Below are 25825 nucleotides of genomic sequence, written 5' to 3'. Positions count from 1 at the left end.
TGTGACTTTATGTGGTGTTATTTAGGTCATTTTGCTTTCATTGAAATTACTATAATTTATGTTAATTTATGGTAATTTATGATAATTTATGATAATTTATGATAATTTATGTGGTTTCAGATTTTTATGTTGTTTGTGTTGCTTTATGTTATTTTGTGTTGCTTCATGTATTTTTATACAGTTTACGTAGTTTTATGTTGCTTATGTGACTTTATGTGGTGTTATTTAGGTCATTTTGCTTTCATTGAAATTACTATAATTTATGTTAATTTATGATAATTTATGATAATTTATGATAATTTATGCGGTTGCAGATTTTTATGTGGTTTATGTTGTGTTATGGTTTTTGTGTTGCTTTATGTTTTTTATGCAGGTTATGTAGTTTTATGTTGCTAATGTTGTTTTATGTTGCTTTATGTGGTGTTATGTTGGTCCTTTTGCTTTCATTAAACTTACTACAATTTATGTTAATTTATGTTAATTTATGTTAATGTATGTTCATTTATGTTAATTTATGACAATTTATGATAATTTATTATAATTTATGCGGTTTCAGATTTTTATGTTGTTTGTGTTACTGTATGTTTTTTTGGCCCTTATTCAGATCTGATCACAGTACAAATTTGTTCTCAAAATGGGAAAAACCATGTGCACAGCAGGTGGGGCAGATGTAACTTGTAAAGAGAGAGTTAGATTTGTGTGAGTTATTTTGTTTCTGTGCAGGATAAATACTGGCTGCATTATGTTTACACTGCAATTTAGATTTCAGTTTCAACACACCCCACCCAAATGTAACTCTCTCTGCACATGTTATCTTAGCCTTTTGGCTAAGATCAAGTGTAGTATCTGTTCTAATCAGTGGGTATGGACTGGCCTCTGGCAGAGAATAGAGAAAGGCTGGACTGAGTAGCTGCTCTGATGGGCGGAGGGTGTGGGACCCCTCTTTTTTGCCTGGGAGTGGTGAAAAGTCTGGCTGAGTACCTTCACCTCTGCCTTTGGTAGGAGGTGTTGTTTCCTTAAATCCACTGGTAAGAGGGGGGAGAAACACTAAGCCTAGTAGTTTGACTCTCTTGACGGGGTTCGTAGCCCCGGAAGGATGAGCCAGCGAAAGGCTCAGTCTAGTATCCATTCCCAAGGAGCGGAGAAAGGCTGGGACTGAGTAGATGGCTCCTGTTCTAGAGGTTCGTAGCCTCTGATGGGGAGACCGCAAAAGGCCCAGCTTGGGATCGGAGAAACACTGAGACTGACTAGATTGCTCTTCTGAGGGGGGTGCAGCCCCTAAGGGAGTCTTTCGAAAAGCCCAGTGGAGTACCCATTCCCATGCCAGGGGCTGGAAAGTGCCCTATGATGGGAGCAGAGAAAGACTTGGTCGGACGCTGATCGGTCGGCTGCTTGGAGTCCGAGGCTGCACTGTGCCCCCTGGGAAACTCGGGGGTGCCGAACATGCACGGGTGATCCCAAAATCACCATGCACTAGTATGGCACTAGCACTGCGCACTTCCCTCTAGGTTAGTGCTTCACGTCCTTACCTCGTCATTTTGGATGGGGTAGGACAATTTTTCACACCCCCACCCCGGCCCTCTGGCTGGGGTCCTCTTTATTATTTATTTCTCTTCTTCTCACGTTCATGCACTTTTCACGTTTTCTGTTTTCTGTAGTTTGTTACGTTTTTTTGGGTTGTGTGGTCGACCCTTACGGGCCTTCCATTTCCCCAACGTGCCAAAGCTCTCGCCTTTTGGGGAGAGCTGCGGTCCCCCCGAGGCCGACCCTGAGCCGCAAGGTGGAAGGAAGTCCACTGAGGGTCTCTCCAAACCTTCGGGTGCGGAGGACCCACCGTCCTAACCCTTCCGGGGGTTGAGGAAAGAGGTTCTCTCTAAGCTTCGGTGAAGAGGACCCACCGTTCCCTATTTTCCCCTCTTCGGCCTTATGGTTGAGAGGGGTTAAGGGAAAAACGGGGCCCGTCTCCTTCGGGAGATAAGCCCATTCGATAGCACGGCCCCCTTTGCACATGTTTAGGCACAACACTGGTGGTAGGGAGCACACCTCGGTCTCCTGAGTTTCTTCAAACTCATCTGCCCCACATGCAGTGCATATGGTTTTGCCTATTTTGAGAACAAATTTGTACTGCGATAATATCTGAATAAGGGCCTTTGTGTTGCTTTATGTTTTTTATGCAGGTTATGTATTTTTATGTTGCTAATGTTGTTTTATGTTGCTTTCTGTGGTGTTATTTTGGTCATTTTGCTTTCATTGAAGTTACTATTATGTATGTTAATTTATGATAATATATGTTAATTTATGATAATTTATGCGGTTTCAGATTTTTATGTTGTTTGTTTTGCTTTATGTTATTTTGTGTTGCTTCAAGTTTTTTTATGCAGTTTATGTAGTTTTAGGTTGTTTATGTTGCTTATGTTGCTTTATGTGGTGTTATGTTGGTCCTTTTGCTTTCAGAAAAATGACTACAATTTATGTTAATGTATGTTAATTTGTGTTAATTTATGTAAATTTATGATCATCTATGCGGTTTCCGATTTTTATGTTGTTTGTGTTGCTTTATGTTATTTTGTGTAGCTTCATGTGTTTTTATGCAGTTTATGTAGTTTTATGTTGCTTATGTGGCTTTATGTGGTGTTATTTAGGTCCTTTTGCTTTCAGAAAACTACTACAATCTATGTTAATCTATGTTAATCTATGTTAATGTATGTAAATTTATGTAAATTTATGTAAAATTATGTAAATTTGTGATAATTAATGCGGTTTCAGATTTTTATGTTGTTTGTGTTGCTTTATGTTATTTTGTGTTGCTTCATGTATTTTTATGCAGTTTACGTAGTTTTATGTTGCTTATGTGACTTTATGTGGTGTTATTTAGGTCATTTTGCTTTAATCGAAATTACTATAATTTATGTTAATTTATGTTAATTTATGTTAATTTATGTTAATTTATGATAATTTGTGATAATTAATTCGGTTGCAGATTTTTATGTTGTTTATGTTGTGTTATGGTTTTTGTGTTGATTTATGTTTTTTATGCAGGTTATGTAGTTTTATGTTGCTAATGTTGTTTTATTTTGCTTTATGTGGTGTTATGTTGGTCCTTTTGCTTTCATTAAACTTCCTACAATTTTTGTTAATTTATGTTAATGTATGTTAATTTACGTAAATTTATGATAATTTATGTGGTTTCAGATTTTTATGTTGTTTGTGTTGCTTTATGTTATTTTGTGTTGCTTCATGTATTTTTATACAGTTTACGTAGTTTTATGTTGCTTATGTGACTTTATGTGGTGTTATTTAGGTCATTTTGCTTTCATTGAAATTACTATAATTTATGTTAATTTATGTTAATTTATGATAATTTATGATAATTTATGCGGTTGCAGATTTTTATGTTGTTTATGTTTTGTTATGGTTTTTGTGTTGATTTATGTTTTTTTATGCAGGTTATGTAGTTTTATGTTGCTAATGTTGTTTTATTTTGCTTTATGTGGTGTTATGTTGGTCCTTTGGCTTTCATTAAACTTCCTTCAATTTATGTTAATTTATGTTAATGTATGTTAATTTATGTAAATTTATGATAATTTATGTGGTTTCAGATTTTTATGTTGTTTGTGTTGCTTTATGTTATTTTGTGTTGCTTTATATATTTTTATGCAGTTTATGTAGTTTTATGTTGCTTATGTGACTTTATGTGGTGTTATTTAGGTCATTTTGCTTTCATTGAAATTACTATAATTTATGTTCATGTATGTTAATTTATGATAATTTATGATAATTTATGCGGTTGCAGATTTTTATGTTGTTTATGTTTTGTTATGGTTTTTGTGTTGATTTATGTTTTTTTTATGCAGGTTATGTAGTTTTATGTTGCTAATGTTGTTTTATTTTGCTTTATGTGGTGTTATGTTGGTCCTTTTGCTTTCATTAAACTTCCTACAATTTCTGTTAATTTATGTTAATGTATGTTAATTTATGTAAATTTATGCTAATTTATGCGGTTTCAGATTTTTATGTTGTTTGTGTTGCTTTATGTTATTTTGTGTTGCTTCATGTATTTTTATGCAGTTTATGTAGTTTTATGTTGCTTATGTGACTTTATGTGGTGTTATTAAGGTCATTTTGCTTTCATTGAAATTACTATGCACGTGTTTAGGCACAGCACTGGTGGTAGGGAGCACACCTCGGGCTCCTGAGTTTCTTCAAACTCATCTGCCCCACATGCAGTGCATATGGTTTTGCCTATTTTGAGAACAAATTTGTACTGCGATAATATCCGAATAAGGGCCTTTGTGTTGCTTTATGTTTTTTTATGCAGGTTATGTAGTTTTATGTTGCTAATGTTGTTTTATTTTGCTTTATGTGGTGTTATGTTGGTCCTTTTGCTTTCATTAAACTTCCTACAATTTCTGTTAATTTATGTTAATGTATGTTAATTTATGTAAATTTATGATAATGTATGTGGTTTCAGATTTTTATGTTGTTTGTGTTGCTTTATGTTATTTTGTGTTGCTTCATGTATTTTTATACAGTTTATGTAGTTTTATGTTGCTTATGTGACTTTATGTGGTGTTATTTAGGTCATTTTGCTTTCATTGAAATTACTATAATTTATGTTAATTTATGATAATTTATGATAATTTATGATAATTTATGCGGTTGCATATTTTTATGTGGTTTATGTTGTGTTATGGTTTTTGTGTTGCTTTATGTTTTTTATGCAGGTTATGTAGTTTTATGTTGCTAATGTTGTTTTATGTTGCTTTATGTGGTGTTATGTTGCTCCTTTTGCTTTCATTAAACTTACTACAATTTATGTTAATTTATGTTAATTTATGTTAATGTATGTTCATTTATGTTAATTTCTGACAATTTATGATAATTTATTATAATTTATGCGGTTTCAGATTTTTATGTTGTTTGTGTTACTGTATGTTTTTTTGGCCCTTATTCAGATCTGATCACAGTACAAATTTGTTCTCAAAATGGGAAAAACCATGTGCACAGCAGGTGGGGCAGATGTAACTTGTAAAGAGAGAGTTAGATTTGTGTGAGTTATTTTGTTTCTGTGCAGGATAAATACTGGCTGCATTATGTTTACACTGCAATTTAGATTTCAGTTTCAACACACCCCACCCAAATGTAACTCTCTCTGCACATGTTATCTCAGCCTTTTGGCTAAGATCAAGTGTAGTATCTGTTATAATCAGTGGGTATGGACTGGCCTCTGGCAGAGAATAGAGAAAGGCTGGACTGAGTAGCTGCTCTGATGGGCGGAGGGTGTGGGACCCCTCTTTTTTGCCTGGGAGTGGTGAAAAGTCTGGCTGAGTACCTTCACCTCTGCCTTTGGTAGGAGGTGTTGTTTCCTTAAATCCACTGGTAAGAGGGGGGAGAAACACTAAGCCTAGTAGTTTGACTCTCTTGACGGGGTTCGTAGCCCCGGAAGGATGAGCTAGCGAAAGGCTCAGTCTAGTATCCATTCCCAAGGAGCGGAGAAAGGCTGGGACTGAGTAGATGGCTCCTGTTCTAGAGGTTCGTAGCCTCTGATGGGGAGACCGCGAAAGGCCCAGCTTGGGATCGGAGAAACACTGAGACTGAGTAGATTGCTCTTCTGAGGGGGGTGCAGCCCCTAAGGGAGTCTTTCGAAAAGCCCAGTGGAGTACCCATTCCCATGCCAGGGGCTGGAAAGTGCCCTATGATGGGAGCAGAGAAAGACTTGGTCGGACGCTGATCGGTCGGCTGCTTGGAGTCCGAGGCTGCACTGTGCCCCCTGGGAAACTCGGGGGTGCCGAACATGCACGGGTGATCCCAAAATCACCATGCACTAGTATGGCACTAGCACTGCGCACTTCCCTCTAGGTTAGTGCTTCACGTCCTTACCTCGTCATTTTGGATGGGGTAGGACAATTTTTCACACCCCCACCCCGGCCCTCTGGCTGGGGTCCTCTTTATTATTTATTTCTCTTCTTCTCACGTTCATGCACTTTTCACGTTTTCTGTTTTCTGTAGTTTGTTACGTTTTTTTGGGTTGTGTGGTCGACCCTTACGGGCCTTCCATTTCCCCAACGTGCCAAAGCTCTCACCTTTTGGGGAGAGCTGCGGTCCCCCCGAGGCCGACCCTGAGCCGCAAGGTGGAAGGAAGTCCACTGAGGGTCTCTCCAAACCTTCGGGTGCGGAGGACCCACCGTCCTAACCCTTCCGGGGGTTGAGGAAAGAGGTTCTCTCTAAGCTTCGGTGAAGAGGACCCACCGTTCCCTATTTTCCCCTCTTCGGCCTTATGGTTGAGAGGGGTTAAGGAAAAAACGGGGCCCGTCTCCTTCGGGAGATAAGCCCATTCGATAGCACGGCCCCCTTTGCACATGTTTAGGCACAGCACTGGTGGTAGGGAGCACACCTCGGTCTCCTGAGTTTCTTCAAACTCATCTGCCCCACATGCAGTGCATATGGTTTTGCCTATTTTGAGAACAAATTTGTACTGCGATAATATCTGAATAAGGGCCTTTGTGTTGCTTTATGTTTTTTATGCAGGTTATGTATTTTTATGTTGCTAATGTTGTTTTATGTTGCTTTCTGTGGTGTTATTTTGGTCATTTTGCTTTCATTGAAGTTACTATTATGTATGTTAATTTATGATAATATATGTTAATTTATGATAATTTATGCGGTTTCAGATTTTTATGTTGTTTGTTTTGCTTTATGTTATTTTGTGTTGCTTCAAGTTTTTTTATGCAGTTTATGTAGTTTTAGGTTGTTTATGTTGCTTATGTTGCTTTATGTGGTGTTATGTTGGTCCTTTTGCTTTCAGAAAAATTACTACAATTTATGTTAATGTATGTTAATTTGTGTTAATTTATGTAAATTTATGATCATCTATGCGGTTTCCGATTTTTATGTTGTTTGTGTTGCTTTATGTTATTTTGTGTAGCTTCATGTGTTTTTATGCAGTTTATGTAGTTTTATGTTGCTTATGTGGCTTTATGTGGTGTTATTTAGGTCCTTTTGCTTTCAGAAAACTACTACAATCTATGTTAATCTATGTTAATCTATGTTAATGTATGTAAATTTATGTAAATTTATGTAAAATTATGTAAATTTGTGATAATTAATGCGGTTTCAGATTTTTATGTTGTTTGTGTTGCTTTATGTTATTTTGTGTTGCTTCATGTATTTTTATGCAGTTTACGTAGTTTTATGTTGCTTATGTGACTTTATGTGGTGTTATTTAGGTCATTTTGCTTTAATTGAAATTACTATAATTTATGTTAATTTATGTTAATTTATGTTAATTTATGATAATTTGTGATAATTTATTCGGTTGCAGATTTTTATGTTGTTTATGTTGTGTTATGGTTTTTGTGTTGATTTATGTTTTTTTATGCAGGTTATGTAGTTTTATGTTGCTAATGTTGTTTTATTTTGCTTTATGTGGTGTTATGTTGGTCCTTTTGCTTTCATTAAACTTCCTACAATTTTTGTTAATTTATGTTAATGTATGTTAATTTACGTAAATTTATGATAATTTATGTGGTTTCAGATTTTTATGTTGTTTGTGTTGCTTTATGTTATTTTGTGTTGCTTCATGTATTTTTATACAGTTTACGTAGTTTTATGTTGCTTATGTGACTTTATGTGGTGTTATTTAGGTCATTTTGCTTTCATTGAAATTACTATAATTTATGTTAATTTATGTTAATTTATGATAATTTATGATAATTTATGATAATTTATGCGGTTGCAGATTTTTATGTTGTTTATGTTTTGTTATGGTTTTTGTGTTGATTTATGTTTTTTTATGCAGGTTATGTAGTTTTATGTTGCTAATGTTGTTTTATTTTGCTTTATGTGGTGTTATGTTGGTCCTTTGGCTTTCATTAAACTTCCTACAATTTATGTTAATTTATGTTAATGTATGTTAATTTATGTAAATTTATGATAATTTATGTGGTTTCAGATTTTTATGTTGTTTGTGTTGCTTTATGTTATTTTGTGTTGCTTTATGTATTTTTATGCAGTTTATGTAGTTTTATGTTGCTTATGTGACTTTATGTGGTGTTATTTAGGTCATTTTGCTTTCATTGAAATTACTATAATTTATGTTCATTTATGTTAATTTATGATAATTTATGATAATTTATGCGGTTAAAGACTTTTATGTTGTTTATGTTGTGTTATGGTTTTTGTGTTGATTTATGTTTTTTATGCAGGTTATGTAGTTTTATGTTGCTAATGTTGTTTTATTTTGCTTTATGTGGTGTTATGTTGGTCCTTTTGCTTTCATTAAACTTCCTACAATTTATGTTAATGTATGTTAATTTATGTAAATTTATGTTAATTTATGATAATTTATGTGGTTTCAGATTTTTATGTTGTTTGTGTTGCTTTATGTTATTTTGTGTTGCTTCAAGTTTTTTTATGCAGTTTATGTAGTTTTAGGTTGTTTATGTTGCTTATGTTGCTTTATGTGGTGTTATGTTGGTCCTTTTGCTTTCAGAAAAATTACTACAATTTATGTTAATGTATGTTAATTTGTGTTAATTTATGTAAATTTATGATCATCTATGCGGTTTCCGATTTTTATGTTGTTTGTGTTGCTTTATGTTATTTTGTGTAGCTTCATGTGTTTTTATGCAGTTTATGTAGTTTTATGTTGCTTATGTGGCTTTATGTGGTGTTATTTAGGTCCTTTTGCTTTCAGAAAACTACTACAATCTATGTTAATCTATGTTAATCTATGTTAATGTATGTAAATTTATGTAAATTTATGTAAAATTATGTAAATTTGTGATAATTAATGCGGTTTCAGATTTTTATGTTGTTTGTGTTGCTTTATGTTATTTTGTGTTGCTTCATGTATTTTTATGCAGTTTACGTAGTTTTATGTTGCTTATGTGACTTTATGTGGTGTTATTTAGGTCATTTTGCTTTCATTGAAATTACTATAATTTATGTTACTTTATGTTAATTTATGTTAATTTATGAAAATTTATGATAATTTATGATAATTTATGCGGTTAAAGACTTTTATGTTGTTTATGTTGTGTTATGGTTTTTGTGTTGATTTATGTTTTTTATGCAGGTTATGTAGTTTTATGTTGCTAATGTTGTTTTATTTTGCTTCATGTGGTGTTATGTTGGTCCTTTTGCTTTCATTAAACTTCCTACAATTTATGTTAATGTATGTTAATTTATGTAAATTTATGATACTTTATGTGGTTTCAGATTTTTATGTTGTTTGTGTTGCTTTATGTTATTTTGTGTTGCTTCATGTATTTTTATACAGTTTACGTAGTTTTATGTTGCTTATGTGACTTTATGTGGTGTTATTTAGGTCATTTTGCTTTCATTGAAATTACTATAATTTATGTTAATTTATGTTAATTTATGTTAATTTATGATAATTTATGATAATTTATGCGGTTGCAGATTTTTATGTGGTTTATGTTGTGTTATGGTTTTTGTGTTGCTTTATGTTTTTTATGCAGGTTATGTAGTTTTATGTTGCTAATGTTGTTTTATTTTGCTTTATGTGGTGTTATGTTGGTCCTTTTGCTTTCATTAAACTTCCTACAATTTCTGTTAATTTATGTTAATATATGTTAATTTATGTAAATGTATGCTAATTTATGCGGTTTCAGATTTTTATGTTGTTTGTGTTGCTTTATGTTATTTTGTGTTGCTTCATGTATTTTTATGCAGTTTATGTAGTTTTATGTTGCTTATGTGACTTTATGTGGTGTTATTAAGGTCATTTTGCTTTCATTGAAATTACTATGCACGTGTTTAGGCACAGCACTGGTGGTAGGGAGCACACCTTGGGCTCCTGAGTTTCTTCAAACTCATCTGCCCCACATGCAGTGCATATGGTTTTGCCTATTTTGAGAACAAATTTGTACTGCGATAATATCCGAATAAGGGCCTTTGTGTTGCTTTATGTTTTTTTATGCAGGTTATGTAGTTTTATGTTGCTAATGTTGTTTTATTTTGCTTTATGTGGTGTTATGTTGGTCCTTTTGCTTTCATTAAACTTCCTACAATTTCTGTTAATTTATGTTAATGTATGTTAATTTATGTAAATTTATGATAATGTATGTGGTTTCAGATTTTTATGTTGTTTGTGTTGCTTTATGTTATTTTGTGTTGCTTTATGTATTTTTATGCAGTTTATGTAGTTTTATGTTGCTTATGTGACTTTATGTGGTGTTATTTAGGTCATTTTGCTTTCATTGAAATTACTATAATTTATGTTCATTTATGTTAATTTATGATAATTTATGATAATTTATGCGGTTGCAGATTTTTATGTTGTTTATGTTTTGTTATGGTTTTTGTGTTGATTTATGTTTTTTTATGCAGGTTATGTAGTTTTATGTTGCTAATGTTGTTTTATTTTGCTTTATGTGGTGTTATGTTGGTCCTTTTGCTTTCATTAAACTTCCTACAATTTCTGTTAATTTATGTTAATATATGTTAATTTATGTTAATATATGTTAATTTATGTAAATGTATGCTAATTTATGCGGTTTCAGATTTTTATGTTGTTTGTGTTGCTTTATGTTATTTTGTGTTGCTTCATGTATTTTTATGCAGTTTATGTAGTTTTATGTTGCTTATGTGACTTTATGTGGTGTTATTAAGGTCATTTTGCTTTCATTGAAATTACTATGCACGTGTTTAGGCACAGCACTGGTGGTAGGGAGCACACCTCGGGCTCCTGAGTTTCTTCAAACTCATCTGCCCCACATGCAGTGCATATGGTTTTGCCTATTTTGAGAACAAATTTGTACTGCGATAATATCCGAATAAGGGCCTTTGTGTTGCTTTATGTTTTTTTATGCAGGTTATGTAGTTTTATGTTGCTAATGTTGTTTTATTTTGCTTTATGTGGTGTTATGTTGGTCCTTTTGCTTTCATTAAACTTCCTACAATTTCTGTTAATTTATGTTAATGTATGTTAATTTATGTAAATTTATGATAATGTATGTGGTTTCAGATTTTTATGTTGTTTGTGTTGCTTTATGTTATTTTGTGTTGCTTTATATATTTGTATGCAGTTTATGTAGTTTTATGTTGCTTATGTGACTTTATGTGGTGTTATTTAGGTCATTTTGCTTTCATTGAAATTACTATAATTTATGTTAATTTATGATAATTTATGATAATTTATGATAATTTATGATAATTTATGCGGTTGCATATTTTTATGTGGTTTATGTTGTGTTATGGTTTTTGTGTTGCTTTATGTTTTTTATGCAGGTTATGTAGATTTATGTTGCTAATGTTGTTTTATGTTGCTTTATGTGGTGTTATGTTGGTCCTTTTGCTTTCATTAAACTTACTACAATTTATGTTAATTTGTGTTAATTTATGTTAATTTATGTTAATTTATGACAATTTATGACAATTTATGACAATTTATGCGGTTTCAGATTTTTATGTTGTTTGTGTTACTGTATTTTTTTTGGCCCTTATTCAGATCTGATCACAGTACAAATTTGTTCTCAAAATGGGAAAACCATGTGCACAGCAGGTGGGGCAGATGTAACTTGTAAAGAGAGAGTTAGATTTGTGTGAGTTATTTTGTTTCTGTGCAGGATAAATACTGGCTGCATTATGTGTACACTGCAATTTAGATTTCAGTTTCAACACACCCCACCCAAATGTAACTCTCTCTGCACATGTTATCTCAGCCTTTTGGCTAAGATCAAGTGTAGTATCTGTTCTAATCAGTGGGTATGGACTGGCCTCTGGCAGAGAATAGAGAAAGGCTGGACTGAGTAGCTGCTCTGATGGGCGGAGGGTGTGGGACCCCTCTTTTTTGCCTGGGAGTGGTGAAAAGTCTGGCTGAGTACCTTCACCTCTGCCTTTGGTAGGAGGTGTTGTTTCCTTAAATCCACTGGTAAGAGGGGGGAGAAACACTAAGCCTAGTAGTTTGACTCTCTTGACGGGGTTCGTAGCCCCGGAAGGATGAGCCAGCGAAAGGCTCAGTCTAGTATCCATTCCCAAGGAGCGGAGAAAGGCTGGGACTGAGTAGATGGCTCCTGTTCTAGAGGTTCGTAGCCTCTGATGGGGAGACCGCGAAAGGCCCAGCTTGGGATCGGAGAAACACTGAGACTGACTAGATTGCTCTTCTGAGGGGGGTGCAGCCCCTAAGGGAGTCTTTCGAAAAGCCCAGTGGAGTACCCATTCCCATGCCAGGGGCTGGAAAGTGCCCTATGATGGGAGCAGAGAAAGACTTGGTCGGACGCTGATCGGTCGGCTGCTTGGAGTCCAAGGCTGCACTGTGCCCCCTGGGAAACTCGGGGGTGCCGAACATGCACGGGTGATCCCAAAATCACCATGCACTAGTATGGCACTAGCACTGCGCACTTCCCTCTAGGTTAGTGCTTCACGTCCTTACCTCGTCATTTTGGATGGGGTAGGACAATTTTTCACACCCCCACCCCGGCCCTCTGGCTGGGGTCCTCTTTATTATTTATTTCTCTTCTTCTCACGTTCATGCACTTTTCACGTTTTCTGTTTTCTGTAGTTTGTTACGTTTTTTTGGGTTGTGTGGTCGACCCTTACGGGCCTTCCATTTCCCCAATGTGCCAAAGCTCTCGCCTTTTGGGGAGAGCTGCGGTCCCCCCGAGGCCGACCCTGAGCCGCAAGGTGGAAGGAAGTCCACTGAGGGTCTCTCCAAACCTTCGGGTGCGGAGGACCCACCGTCCTAACTCTTCCGGGGGTTGAGGAAAGAGGTTCTCTCTAAGCTTCGGTGAAGAGGACCCACCGTTCCCTATTTTCCCCTCTTCGGCCTTATGGTTGAGAGGGGTTAAGGGAAAAACGGGGCCCGTCTCCTTCGGGAGATAAGCCCATTCGATAGCACGGCCCCCTTTGCACATGTTTAGGCACAACACTGGTGGTAGGGAGCACACCTCGGTCTCCTGAGTTTCTTCAAACTCATCTGCCCCACATGCAGTGCATATGGTTTTGCCTATTTTGAGAACAAATTTGTACTGCGATAATATCTGAATAAGGGCCTTTGTGTTGCTTTATGTTTTTTATGCAGGTTATGTATTTTTATGTTGCTAATGTTGTTTTATGTTGCTTTCTGTGGTGTTATTTTGGTCATTTTGCTTTCATTGAAGTTACTATTATGTATGTTAATTTATGATAATATATGTTAATTTATGATAATTTATGCGGTTTCAGATTTTTATGTTGTTTGGGTTGCTTTATGTTATTTTGTGTTGCTTCAAGTTTTTTTATGCAGTTTATGTAGTTTTAGGTTGTTTATGTTGCTTATGTTGCTTTATGTGGTGTTATGTTGGTCCTTTTGCTTTCAGAAAAATTACTACAATTTATGTTAATGTATGTTAATTTGTGTTAATTTATGTAAATTTATGATCATCTATGTGGTTTCCGATTTTTATGTTGTTTGTGTTGCTTTATGTTATTTTGTGTAGCTTCATGTGTTTTTATGCAGTTTATGTAGTTTTATGTTGCTTATGTGGCTTTATGTGGTGTTATTTAGGTCCTTTTGCTTTCAGAAAACTACTACAATCTATGTTAATCTATGTTAATCTATGTTAATGTGTGTAAATTTATGTAAATTTATGTAAAATTATGTAAATTTGTGATAATTAATGCGGTTTCAGATTTTTATGTTGTTTGTGTTGCTTTATGTTATTTTGTGTTGCTTCATGTATTTTTATGCAGTTTACGTAGTTTTATGTTGCTTATGTGACTTTATGTGGTGTTATTTAGGTCATTTTGCTTTCATTGAAATTACTATAATTTATGTTAATTTATGTTAATTTATGAAAATGTATGATAATTTATGATAATTTATGCAGTTAAAGACTTTTATGTTGTTTATGTTGTGTTATGGTTTTTGTGTTGATTTATGTTTTTTATGCAGGTTATGTAGTTTTATGTTGCTAATGTTGTTTTATTTTGCTTTATGTGGTGTTATGTTGGTCCTTTTGCTTTCATTAAACTTCCTACAATTTATGTTAATGTATGTTAATTTATGTAAATTTATGATACTTTATGTGGTTTCAGATTTTTATGTTGTTTGTGTTGCTTTATGTTATTTTGTGTTGCTTTATGTATTTTTATGCAGTTTATGTAGTTTTATGTTGCTTATGTGACTTTATGTGGTGTTATTTAGGTCATTTTGCTTTCATTGAAATTACTATAATTTATGTTAATTTATGGTAATTTATGATAATTTATGATAATTTATGATAATTTATGTGGTTTCAGATTTTTATGTTGTTTGTGTTGCTTTATGTTATTTTGTGTTGCTTCATGTATTTTTATACAGTTTACGTAGTTTTATGTTGCTTATGTGACTTTATGTGGTGTTATTTAGGTCATTTTGCTTTCATTGAAATTACTATAATTTATGTTAATTTATGATAATTTATGATAATTTATGCGGTTGCAGATTTTTATGTGGTTTATGTTGTGTTATGGTTTTTGTGTTGCTTTATGTTTTTTATGCAGGTTATGTAGTTTTATGTTGCTAATGTTGTTTTATGTTGCTTTATGTGGTGTTATGTTGGTCCTTTTGCTTTCATTAAACTTACTACAATTTATGTTAATTTATGTTAATGTATGTTCATTTATGTTAATTTATGACAATTTATGATAATTTATTATAATTTATGCGGTTTCAGATTTTTATGTTGTTTGTGTTACTGTATGTTTTTTTGGCCCTTATTCAGATCTGATCACAGTACAAATTTGTTCTCAAAATGGGAAAAACCATGTGCACAGCAGGTGGGGCAGATGTAACTTGTAAAGAGAGAGTTAGATTTGTGTGAGTTATTTTGTTTCTGTGCAGGATAAATACTGGCTGCATTATGTTTACACTGCAATTTAGATTTCAGTTTCAACACACCCCACCCAAATGTAACTCTCTCTGCACATGTTATCTCAGCCTTTTGGCTAAGATCAAGTGTAGTATCTGTTCTAATCAGTGGGTATGGACTGGCCTCTGGCAGAGAATAGAGAAAGGCTGGACTGAGTAGCTGCTCTGATGGGCGGAGGGTGTGGGACCCCTCTTTTTTGCCTGGGAGTGGTGAAAAGTCTGGCTGAGTACCTTCACCTCTGCCTTTGGTAGGAGGTGTTGTTTCCTTAAATCCACTGGTAAGAGGGGGGAGAAACACTAAGCCTAGTAGTTTGACTCTCTTGACGGTGTTCGTAGCCCCGGAAGGATGAGCTAGCGAAAGGCTCAGTCTAGTATCCATTCCCAAGGAGCGGAGAAAGGCTGGGACTGAGTAGATGGCTCCTGTTCTAGAGGTTCGTAGCCTCTGATGGGGAGACCGTGAAAGGCCCAGCTTGGGATCGGAGAAACACTGAGACTGAGTAGATTGCTCTTCTGAGGGGGGTGCAGCCCCTAAGGGAGTCTTTCGAAAAGCCCAGTGGAGTACCCATTCCCATGCCAGGGGCTGGAAAGTGCCCTATGATGGGAGCAGAGAAAGACTTGGTCGGACGCTGATCGGTCGGCTGCTTGGAGTCCGAGGCTGCACTGTGCCCCCTGGGAAACTCGGGGGTGCCGAACATGCACGGGTGATCCCAAAATCACCATGCACTAGTATGGCACTAGCACTGCGCACTTCCCTCTAGGTTAGTGCTTCACGTCCTTACCTCGTCATTTTGGATGGGGTAGGACAATTTTTCACACCCCCACCCCGGCCCTCTGGCTGGGGTCCTCTTTATTATTTATTTCTCTTCTTCTCACGTTCATGCACTTTTCACGTTTTCTGTTTTCTGTAGTTTGTTACGTTTTTTTGGGTTGTGTGGTCGACCCTTACGGGCCTTCCATTTCCCCAACGTGCCAAAGCTCTCACCTTTTGGGGAGAGCTGCGGTCCCCCCGAGGTCGACCCTGAGCCGCAAGGTGGAAGGAAGTCCACTGAGGGTCTCTCCAAACCTTCGGGTGCGGAGGACCCACCGTCCTAACCCTTCCGGGGGTTGAGGAAAGAGGTTCTCTCTAAGCTTCGGTGAAGAGGACCCACCGTTCCCTATTTTCCCCTCTTCGGCCTTATGGTTGAGAGGGGTTAAGGAAAAAACGGGGCCCGTCTCCTTCGGGAGATAAGCCCATTCGATAGCACGGCCCCCTTTGCACATGTTTAGGCACAGCACTGGTGGTAGGGAGCACACCTCGGTCTCCTGAGTTTCTTCAAACTCATCTGCCCCACATGCAGTGCATATGGTTTTGCCTATTTTGAGAACAAATTTGTACTGCGATAATATCTGAATAAGGGCCTTTGTGTTGCTTTATGTTTTTTATGCAGGTTATGTATTTTTATGTTGCTAATGTTGTTTTATGTTGCTTTCTGTGGTGTTATTTTGGTCATTTTGCTTTCATTGAAGTTACTATTATGTATGTTAATTTATGATAATATATGTTAATTTATGATAATTTATGCGGTTTCAGATTTTTATGTTGTTTGTTTTGCTTTATGTTATTTTGTGTTGCTTCAAGTTTTTTTATGCAGTTTATGTAGTTTTAGGTTGTTTATGTTGCTTATGTTGCTTTATGTGGTGTTATGTTGGTCCTTTTGCTTTCAGAAAAATTACTACAATTTATGTTAATGTATGTTAATTTGTGTTAATTTATGTAAATTTATGATCATCTATGCGGTTTCCGATTTTTATGTTGTTTGTGTTGCTTTATGTTATTTTGTGTAGGTTCATGTGTTTTTATGCAGTTTATGTAGTTTTATGTTGCTTATGTGGCTTTATGTGGTGTTATTTAGGTCCTTTTGCTTTCAGAAAACTACTACAATCTATGTTAATCTATGTTAATCTATGTTAATGTATGTAAATTTATGTAAATTTATGTAAAATTATGTAAATTTGTGATAATTAATGCGGTTTCAGATTTTTATGTTGTTTGTGTTGCTTTATGTTATTTTGTGTTGCTTCATGTATTTTTATGCAGTTTACGTAGTTTTATGTTGCTTATGTGACTTTATGTGGTGTTATTTAGGTCATTTTGCTTTAATTGAAATTACTATAATTTATGTTAATTTATGTTAATTTATGATAATTTGTGATAATTTATTCGGTTGCAGATTTTTATGTTGTTTATGTTGTGTTATGGTTTTTGTGTTGATTTATGTTTTTTTATGCAGGTTATGTAGTTTTATGTTGCTAATGTTGTTTTATTTTGCTTTATGTGGTGTTATGTTGGTCCTTTTGCTTTCATTAAAATTCCTACAATTTTTGTTAATTTATGTTAATGTATGTTAATTTACGTAAATTTATGATAATTTATGTGGTTTCAGATTTTTATGTTGTTTGTGTTGCTTTATGTTATTTTGTGTTGCTTCATGTATTTTTATACAGTTTACGTAGTTTTATGTTGCTTATGTGACTTTATGTGGTGTTATTTAGGTCATTTTGCTTTCATTGAAATTACTATAATTTATGTTAATTTATGTTAATTTATGATAATTTATGATAATTTATGCGGTTGCAGATTTTTATGTTGTTTATGTTTTGTTATGGTTTTTGTGTTGATTTATGTTTTTTTTATGCAGGTTATGTAGTTTTATGTTGCTAATGTTGTTTTATTTTGCTTTATGTGGTGTTATGTTGGTCCTTTGGCTTTCATTAAACTTCCTACAATTTATGTTAATTTATGTTAATGTATGTTAATTTATGTAAATTTATGATAATTTATGTGGTTTCAGATTTTTATGTTGTTTGTGTTGCTTTATGTTATTTTGTGTTGCTTTATGTATTTTTATGCAGTTTATGTAGTTTTATGTTGCTTATGTGACTTTATGTGGTGTTATTTAGGTCATTTTGCTTTCATTGAAATTACTATAATTTATGTTCATTTATGTTAATTTATGATAATTTATGATAATTTATGCGGTTGCAGATTTTTATGTGGTTTATGTTGTGTTATGGTTTTTGTGTTGCTTTATGTTTTTTATGCAGGTTATGTAGTTTTATGTTGCTAATGTTGTTTTATGTTGCTTTATGTGGTGTTATGTTGGTCCTTTTGCTTTCATTAAACTTACTACAATTTATGTTAATTTATGTTAATGTATGTTCATTTATGTTAATTTATGACAATTTATGATAATTTATTATAATTTATGCGGTTTCAGATTTTTATGTTGTTTGTGTTACTGTATGTTTTTTTGGCCCTTATTCAGATCTGATCACAGTACAAATTTGTTCTCAAAATGGGAAAAACCATGTGCACAGCAGGTGGGGCAGATGTAACTTGTAAAGAGAGAGTTAGATTTGTGTGAGTTATTTTGTTTCTGTGCAGGATAAATACTGGCTGCATTATGTTTACACTGCAATTTAGATTTCAGTTTCAACACACCCCACCCAAATGTAACTCTCTCTGCACATGTTATCTCAGCCTTTTGGCTAAGATCAAGTGTAGTATCTGTTCTAATCAGTGGGTATGGACTGGCCTCTGGCAGAGAATAGAGAAAGGCTGGACTGAGTAGCTGCTCTGATGGGCGGAGGGTGTGGGACCCCTCTTTTTTGCCTGGGAGTGGTGAAAAGTCTGGCTGAGTACCTTCACCTCTGCCTTTGGTAGGAGGTGTTGTTTCCTTAAATCCACTGGTAAGAGGGGGGAGAAACACTAAGCCTAGTAGTTTGACTCTCTTGACGGTGTTCGTAGCCCCGGAAGGATGAGCTAGCGAAAGGCTCAGTCTAGTATCCATTCCCAAGGAGCGGAGAAAGGCTGGGACTGAGTAGATGGCTCCTGTTCTAGAGGTTCGTAGCCTCTGATGGGGAGACCGTGAAAGGCCCAGCTTGGGATCGGAGAAACACTGAGACTGAGTAGATTGCTCTTCTGAGGGGGGTGCAGCCCCTAAGGGAGTCTTTCGAAAAGCCCAGTGGAGTACCCATTCCCATGCCAGGGGCTGGATAGTGCCCTATGATGGGAGCAGAGAAAGACTTGGTCGGACGCTGATCGGTCGGCTGCTTGGAGTCCGAGGCTGCACTGTGCCCCCTGGGAAACTCGGGGGTGCCGAACATGCACGGGTGATCCCAAAATCACCATGCACTAGTATGGCACTAGCACTGCGCACTTCCCTCTAGGTTAGTGCTTCACGTCCTTACCTCGTCATTTTGGATGGGGTAGGACAATTTTTCACACCCCCACCCCGGCCCTCTGGCTGGGGTCCTCTTTATTATTTATTTCTCTTCTTCTCACGTTCATGCACTTTTCACGTTTTCTGTTTTCTGTAGTTTGTTACGTTTTTTTGGGTTGTGTGGTCGACCCTTACGGGCCTTCCATTTCCCCAACGTGCCAAAGCTCTCACCTTTTGGGGAGAGCTGCGGTCCCCCCGAGGCCGACCCTGAGCCGCAAGGTGGAAGGAAGTCCACTGAGGGTCTCTCCAAACCTTCGGGTGCGGAGGACCCACCGTCCTAACCCTTCCGGGGGTTGAGGAAAGAGGTTCTCTCTAAGCTTCGGTGAAGAGGACCCACCATTCCCTATTTTCCCCTCTTCGGCCTTATGGTTGAGAGGGGTTAAGGAAAAAACGGGGCCCGTCTCCTTCGGGAGATAAGCCCATTCGATAGCACGGCCCCCTTTGCACATGTTTAGGCACAGCACTGGTGGTAGGGAGCACACCTCGGTCTCCTGAGTTTCTTCAAACTCATCTGCCCCACATGCAGTGCATATGGTTTTGCCTATTTTGAGAACAAATTTGTACTGCGATAATATCTGAATAAGGGCCTTTGTGTTGCTTTATGTTTTTTATGCAGGTTATGTATTTTTATGTTGCTAATGTTGTTTTATGTTGCTTTCTGTGGTGTTATTTTGGTCATTTTGCTTTCATTGAAGTTACTATTATGTATGTTAATTTATGATAATATATGTTAATTTATGATAATTTATGCGGTTTCAGATTTTTATGTTGTTTGTTTTGCTTTATGTTATTTTGTGTTGCTTCAAGTTTTTTTATGCAGTTTATGTAGTTTTAGGTTGTTTATGTTGCTTATGTTGCTTTATGTGGTGTTATGTTGGTCCTTTTGCTTTCAGAAAAATTACTACAATTTATGTTAATGTATGTTAATTTGTGTTAATTTATGTAAATTTATGATCATCTATGCGGTTTCCGATTTTTATGTTGTTTGTGTTGCTTTATGTTATTTTGTGTAGGTTCATGTGTTTTTATGCAGTTTATGTAGTTTTATGTTGCTTATGTGGCTTTATGTGGTGTTATTTAGGTCCTTTTGCTTTCAGAAAACTACTACAATCTATGTTAATCTATGTTAATCTATGTTAATGTATGTAAATTTATGTAAATTTATGTAAAATTATGTAAATTTGTGATAATTAATGCGGTTTCAGATTTTTATGTTGTTTGTGTTGCTTTATGTTATTTTGTGTTGCTTCATGTATTTTTATACAGTTTACGTAGTTTTATGTTGCTTATGTGACTTTATGTGGTGTTATTTAGGTCATTTTGCTTTCATTGAAATTACTATAATTTATGTTAATTTATGTTAATTTATGATAATTTATGATAATTTATGCGGTTGCAGATTTTTATGTTGTTTATGTTTTGTTATGGTTTTTGTGTTGATTTATGTTTTTTTTATGCAGGTTATGTAGTTTTATGTTGCTAATGTTGTTTTATTTTGCTTTATGTGGTGTTATGTTGGTCCTTTGGCTTTCATTAAACTTCCTACAATTTATGTTAATTTATGTTAATGTATGTTAATTTATGTAAATTTATGATAATTTATGTGGTTTCAGATTTTTATGTTGTTTGTGTTGCTTTATGTTATTTTGTGTTGCTTTATGTATTTTTATGCAGTTTATGTAGTTTTATGTTGCTTATGTGACTTTATGTGGTGTTATTTAGGTCATTTTGCTTTCATTGAAATTACTATAATTTATGTTCATTTATGTTAATTTATGATAATTTATGATAATTTATGCGGTTAAAGACTTTTATGTTGTTTATGTTGTGTTATGGTTTTTGTGTTGATTTATGTTTTTTATGCAGGTTATGTAGTTTTATGTTGCTAATGTTGTTTTATTTTGCTTTATGTGGTGTTATGTTGGTCCTTTTGCTTTCATTAAACTTCCTACAATTTATGTTAATGTATGTTAATTTATGTAAATTTATGTTAATTTATGATAATTTATGTGGTTTCAGATTTTTATGTTGTTTGTGTTGCTTTATGTTATTTTGTGTTGCTTCAAGTTTTTTTATGCAGTTTATGTAGTTTTAGGTTGTTTATGTTGCTTATGTTGCTTTATGTGGTGTTATGTTGGTCCTTTTGCTTTCAGAAAAATTACTACAATTTATGTTAATGTATGTTAATTTGTGTTAATTTATGTAAATTTATGATCATCTATGCGGTTTCCGATTTTTATGTTGTTTGTGTTGCTTTATGTTATTTTGTGTAGCTTCATGTGTTTTTATGCAGTTTATGTAGTTTTATGTTGCTTATGTGGCTTTATGTGGTGTTATTTAGGTCCTTTTGCTTTCAGAAAACTACTACAATCTATGTTAATCTATGTTAATCTATGTTAATGTATGTAAATTTATGTAAATTTATGTAAAATTATGTAAATTTGTGATAATTAATGCGGTTTCAGATTTTTATGTTGTTTGTGTTGCTTTATGTTATTTTGTGTTGCTTCATGTATTTTTATGCAGTTTACGTAGTTTTATGTTGCTTATGTGACTTTATGTGGTGTTATTTAGGTCATTTTGCTTTCATTGAAATTACTATAATTTATGTTACTTTATGTTAATTTATGTTAATTTATGAAAATTTATGATAATTTATGATAATTTATGCGGTTAAAGACTTTTATGTTGTTTATGTTGTGTTATGGTTTTTGTGTTGATTTATGTTTTTTATGCAGGTTATGTAGTTTTATGTTGCTAATGTTGTTTTATTTTGCTTCATGTGGTGTTATGTTGGTCCTTTTGCTTTCATTAAACTTCCTACAATTTATGTTAATGTATGTTAATTTATGTAAATTTATGATAATTTATGTGGTTTCAGATTTTTATGTTGTTTGTGTTGCTTTATGTTATTTTGTGTTGCTTTATGTATTTTTATGCAGTTTATGTAGTTTTATGTTGCTTATGTGACTTTATGTGGTGTTATTTAGGTCATTTTGCTTTCATTGAAATTACTATAATTTATGTTCATTTATGTTAATTTATGATAATTTATGATAATTTATGCGGTTGCAGATTTTTATGTTGTTTATGTTTTGTTATGGTTTTTGTGTTGATTTATGTTTTTTTTATGCAGGTTATGTAGTTTTATGTTGCTAATGTTGTTTTATTTTGCTTTATGTGGTGTTATGTTGGTCCTTTTGCTTTCATTAAACTTCCTACAATTTCTGTTAATTTATGTTAATATATGTTAATTTATGTAAATGTATGCTAATTTATGCGGTTTCAGATTTTTATGTTGTTTGTGTTGCTTTATGTTATTTTGTGTTGCTTCATGTATTTTTATGCAGTTTATGTAGTTTTATGTTGCTTATGTGACTTTATGTGGTGTTATTAAGGTCATTTTGCTTTCATTGAAATTACTATGCACGTGTTTAGGCACAGCACTGGTGGTAGGGAGCACACCTCGGGCTCCTGAGTTTCTTCAAACTCATCTGCCCCACATGCAGTGCATATGGTTTTGCCTATTTTGAGAACAAATTTGTACTGCGATAATATCCGAATAAGGGCCTTTGTGTTGCTTTATGTTTTTTTATGCAGGTTATGTAGTTTTATGTTGCTAATGTTGTTTTATTTTGCTTTATGTGGTGTTATGTTGGTCCTTTTGCTTTCATTAAACTTCCTACAATTTCTGTTAATTTATGTTAATGTATGTTAATTTATGTAAATTTATGATAATGTATGTGGTTTCAGATTTTTATGTTGTTTGTGTTGCTTTATGTTATTTTGTGTTGCTTTATATATTTGTAAGCAGTTTATGTAGTTTTATGTTGCTTATGTGACTTTATGTGGTGTTATTTAGGTCATTTTGCTTTCATTGAAATTACTATAATTTATGTTAATTTATGATAATTTATGATAATTTATGATAATTTATGATAATTTATGCGGTTGCATATTTTTATGTGGTTTATGTTGTGTTATGGTTTTTGTGTTGCTTTATGTTTTTTATGCAGGTTATGTAGATTTATGTTGCTAATGTTGTTTTATGTTGCTTTATGTGGTGTTATGTTGGTCCTTTTGCTTTCATTAAACTTACTACAATTTATGTTAATTTGTGTTAATTTATGTTAATTTATGTTAATTTATGACAATTTATGACAATTTATTATAATTTATGCGGTTTCAGATTTTTATGTTGTTTGTGTTACTGTATTTTTTTTGGCCCTTATTCAGATCTGATCACAGTACAAATTTGTTCTCAAAATGGGAAAACCATGTGCACAGCAGGTGGGGCAGATGTAACTTGTAAAGAGAGAGTTAGATTTGTGTGAGTTATTTTGTTTCTGTGCAGGATAAATACTGGCTGCATTATGTGTACACTGCAATTTAGATTTCAGTTTCAACACACCCCACCCAAATGTAACTCTCTCTGCACATGTTATCTCAGCCTTTTGGCTAAGATCAAGTGTAGTATCTGTTCTAATCAGTGGGTATGGACTGGCCTCTGGCAGAGAATAGAGAAAGGCTGGACTGAGTAGCTGCTCTGATGGGCGGAGGGTGTGGGACCCCTCTTTTTTGCCTGGGAGTGGTGAAAAGTCTGGCTGAGTACCTTCACCTCTGCCTTTGGTAGGAGGTGTTGTTTCCTTAAATCCACTGGTAAGAGGGGGGAGAAACACTAAGCCTAGTAGTTTGACTCTCTTGACGGGGTTCGTAGCCCCGGAAGGATGAGCCAGCGAAAGGCTCAGTCTAGTATCCATTCCCAAGGAGCGGAGAAAGGCTGGGACTGAGTAGATGGCTCCTGTTCTAGAGGTTCGTAGCCTCTGATGGGGAGACCGCGAAAGGCCCAGCTTGGGATCGGAGAAACACTGAGACTGACTAGATTGCTCTTCTGAGGGGGGTGCAGCCCCTAAGGGAGTCTTTCGAAAAGCCCAGTGGAGTACCCATTCCCATGCCAGGGGCTGGAAAGTGCCCTATGATGGGAGCAGAGAAAGACTTGGTCGGACGCTGATCGGTCGGCTGCTTGGAGTCCGAGGCTGCACTGTGCCCCCTGGGAAACTCGGGGGTGCCGAACATGCACGGGTGATCCCAAAATCACCATGCACTAGTATGGCACTAGCACTGCGCACTTCCCTCTAGGTTAGTGCTTCACGTCCTTACCTCGTCATTTTGGATGGGGTAGGACAATTTTTCACACCCCCACCCCGGCCCTCTGGCTGGGGTCCTCTTTATTATTTATTTCTCTTCTTCTCACGTTCATGCACTTTTCACGTTTTCTGTTTTCTGTAGTTTGTTACGTTTTTTTGGGTTGTGTGGTCGACCCTTACGGGCCTTCCATTTCCCCAATGTGCCAAAGCTCTCGCCTTTTGGGGAGAGCTGCGGTCCCCCCGAGGCCGACCCTGAGCCGCAAGGTGGAAGGAAGTCCACTGAGGGTCTCTCCAAACCTTCGGGTGCGGAGGACCCACCGTCCTAACCCTTCCGGGGGTTGAGGAAAGAGGTTCTCTCTAAGCTTCGGTGAAGAGGACCCACCGTTCCCTATTTTCCCCTCTTCGGCCTTATGGTTGAGAGGGGTTAAGGGAAAAACGGGGCCCGTCTCCTTCGGGAGATAAGCCCATTCGATAGCACGGCCCCCTTTGCACATGTTTAGGCACAACACTGGTGGTAGGGAGCACACCTCGGTCTCCTGAGTTTCTTCAAACTCATCTGCCCCACATGCAGTGCATATGGTTTTGCCTATTTTGAGAACAAATTTGTACTGCGATAATATCTGAATAAGGGCCTTTGTGTTGCTTTATGTTTTTTATGCAGGTTATGTATTTTTATGTTGCTAATGTTGTTTTATGTTGCTTTCTGTGGTGTTATTTTGGTCATTTTGCTTTCATTGAAGTTACTATTATGTATGTTAATTTATGATAATATATGTTAATTTATGATAATTTATGCGGTTTCAGATTTTTATGTTGTTTGGGTTGCTTTATGTTATTTTGTGTTGCTTCAAGTTTTTTTATGCAGTTTATGTAGTTTTAGGTTGTTTATGTTGCTTATGTTGCTTTATGTGGTGTTATGTTGGTCCTTTTGCTTTCAGAAAAATTACTACAATTTATGTTAATGTATGTTAATTTGTGTTAATTTATGTAAATTTATGATCATCTATGTGGTTTCCGATTTTTATGTTGTTTGTGTTGCTTTATGTTATTTTGTGTAGCTTCATGTGTTTTTATGCAGTTTATGTAGTTTTATGTTGCTTATGTGGCTTTATGTGGTGTTATTTAGGTCCTTTTGCTTTCAGAAAACTACTACAATCTATGTTAATCTATGTTAATCTATGTTAATGTGTGTAAATTTATGTAAATTTATGTAAAATTATGTAAATTTGTGATAATTAATGCGGTTTCAGATTTTTATGTTGTTTGTGTTGCTTTATGTTATTTTGTGTTGCTTCATGTATTTGTATGCAGTTTACGTAGTTTTATGTTGCTTATGTGACTTTATGTGGTGTTATTTAGGTCATTTTGCTTTCATTGAAATTACTATAATTTATGTTAATTTATGTTAATTTATGAAAATGTATGATAATTTATGATAATTTATGCAGTTAAAGACTTTTATGTTGTTTATGTTGTGTTATGGTTTTTGTGTTGATTTATGTTTTTTATGCAGGTTATGTAGTTTTATGTTGCTAATGTTGTTTTATTTTGCTTTATGTGGT

General features: G+C 34.9%; 6 pseudogenes; all 6 read left to right on the top strand.

The window, feature by feature from the left end:
- The first annotated feature begins 807 nt into the window (after window positions 1-807).
- LOC146006192 (U2 spliceosomal RNA) lies at window positions 808-943 on the top strand (annotated as a pseudogene).
- A 4215-nt stretch (window positions 944-5158) lies between these two features.
- Window positions 5159-5294, top strand: LOC146005878 (U2 spliceosomal RNA; annotated as a pseudogene).
- Window positions 5295-11675: 6381 nt separating this feature from the next.
- Window positions 11676-11811, top strand: LOC146006137 (U2 spliceosomal RNA; annotated as a pseudogene).
- Window positions 11812-14911: 3100 nt separating this feature from the next.
- On the top strand, window positions 14912-15047 carry LOC146006163 (U2 spliceosomal RNA; annotated as a pseudogene).
- A 3315-nt stretch (window positions 15048-18362) lies between these two features.
- LOC146006162 (U2 spliceosomal RNA) lies at window positions 18363-18498 on the top strand (annotated as a pseudogene).
- Window positions 18499-23554: 5056 nt separating this feature from the next.
- LOC146006161 (U2 spliceosomal RNA) lies at window positions 23555-23690 on the top strand (annotated as a pseudogene).
- The last annotated feature ends 2135 nt before the right edge of the window (window positions 23691-25825 follow it).

Source organism: Crinia signifera, chromosome 5, assembly GCF_055691185.1.
Source record: "Crinia signifera chromosome 5, ASM5569118v1, whole genome shotgun sequence".
Taxonomy (NCBI): Eukaryota; Metazoa; Chordata; class Amphibia; order Anura; family Myobatrachidae; genus Crinia; species Crinia signifera.
This window is presented reverse-complemented; position numbering and strand designations above follow the sequence as displayed.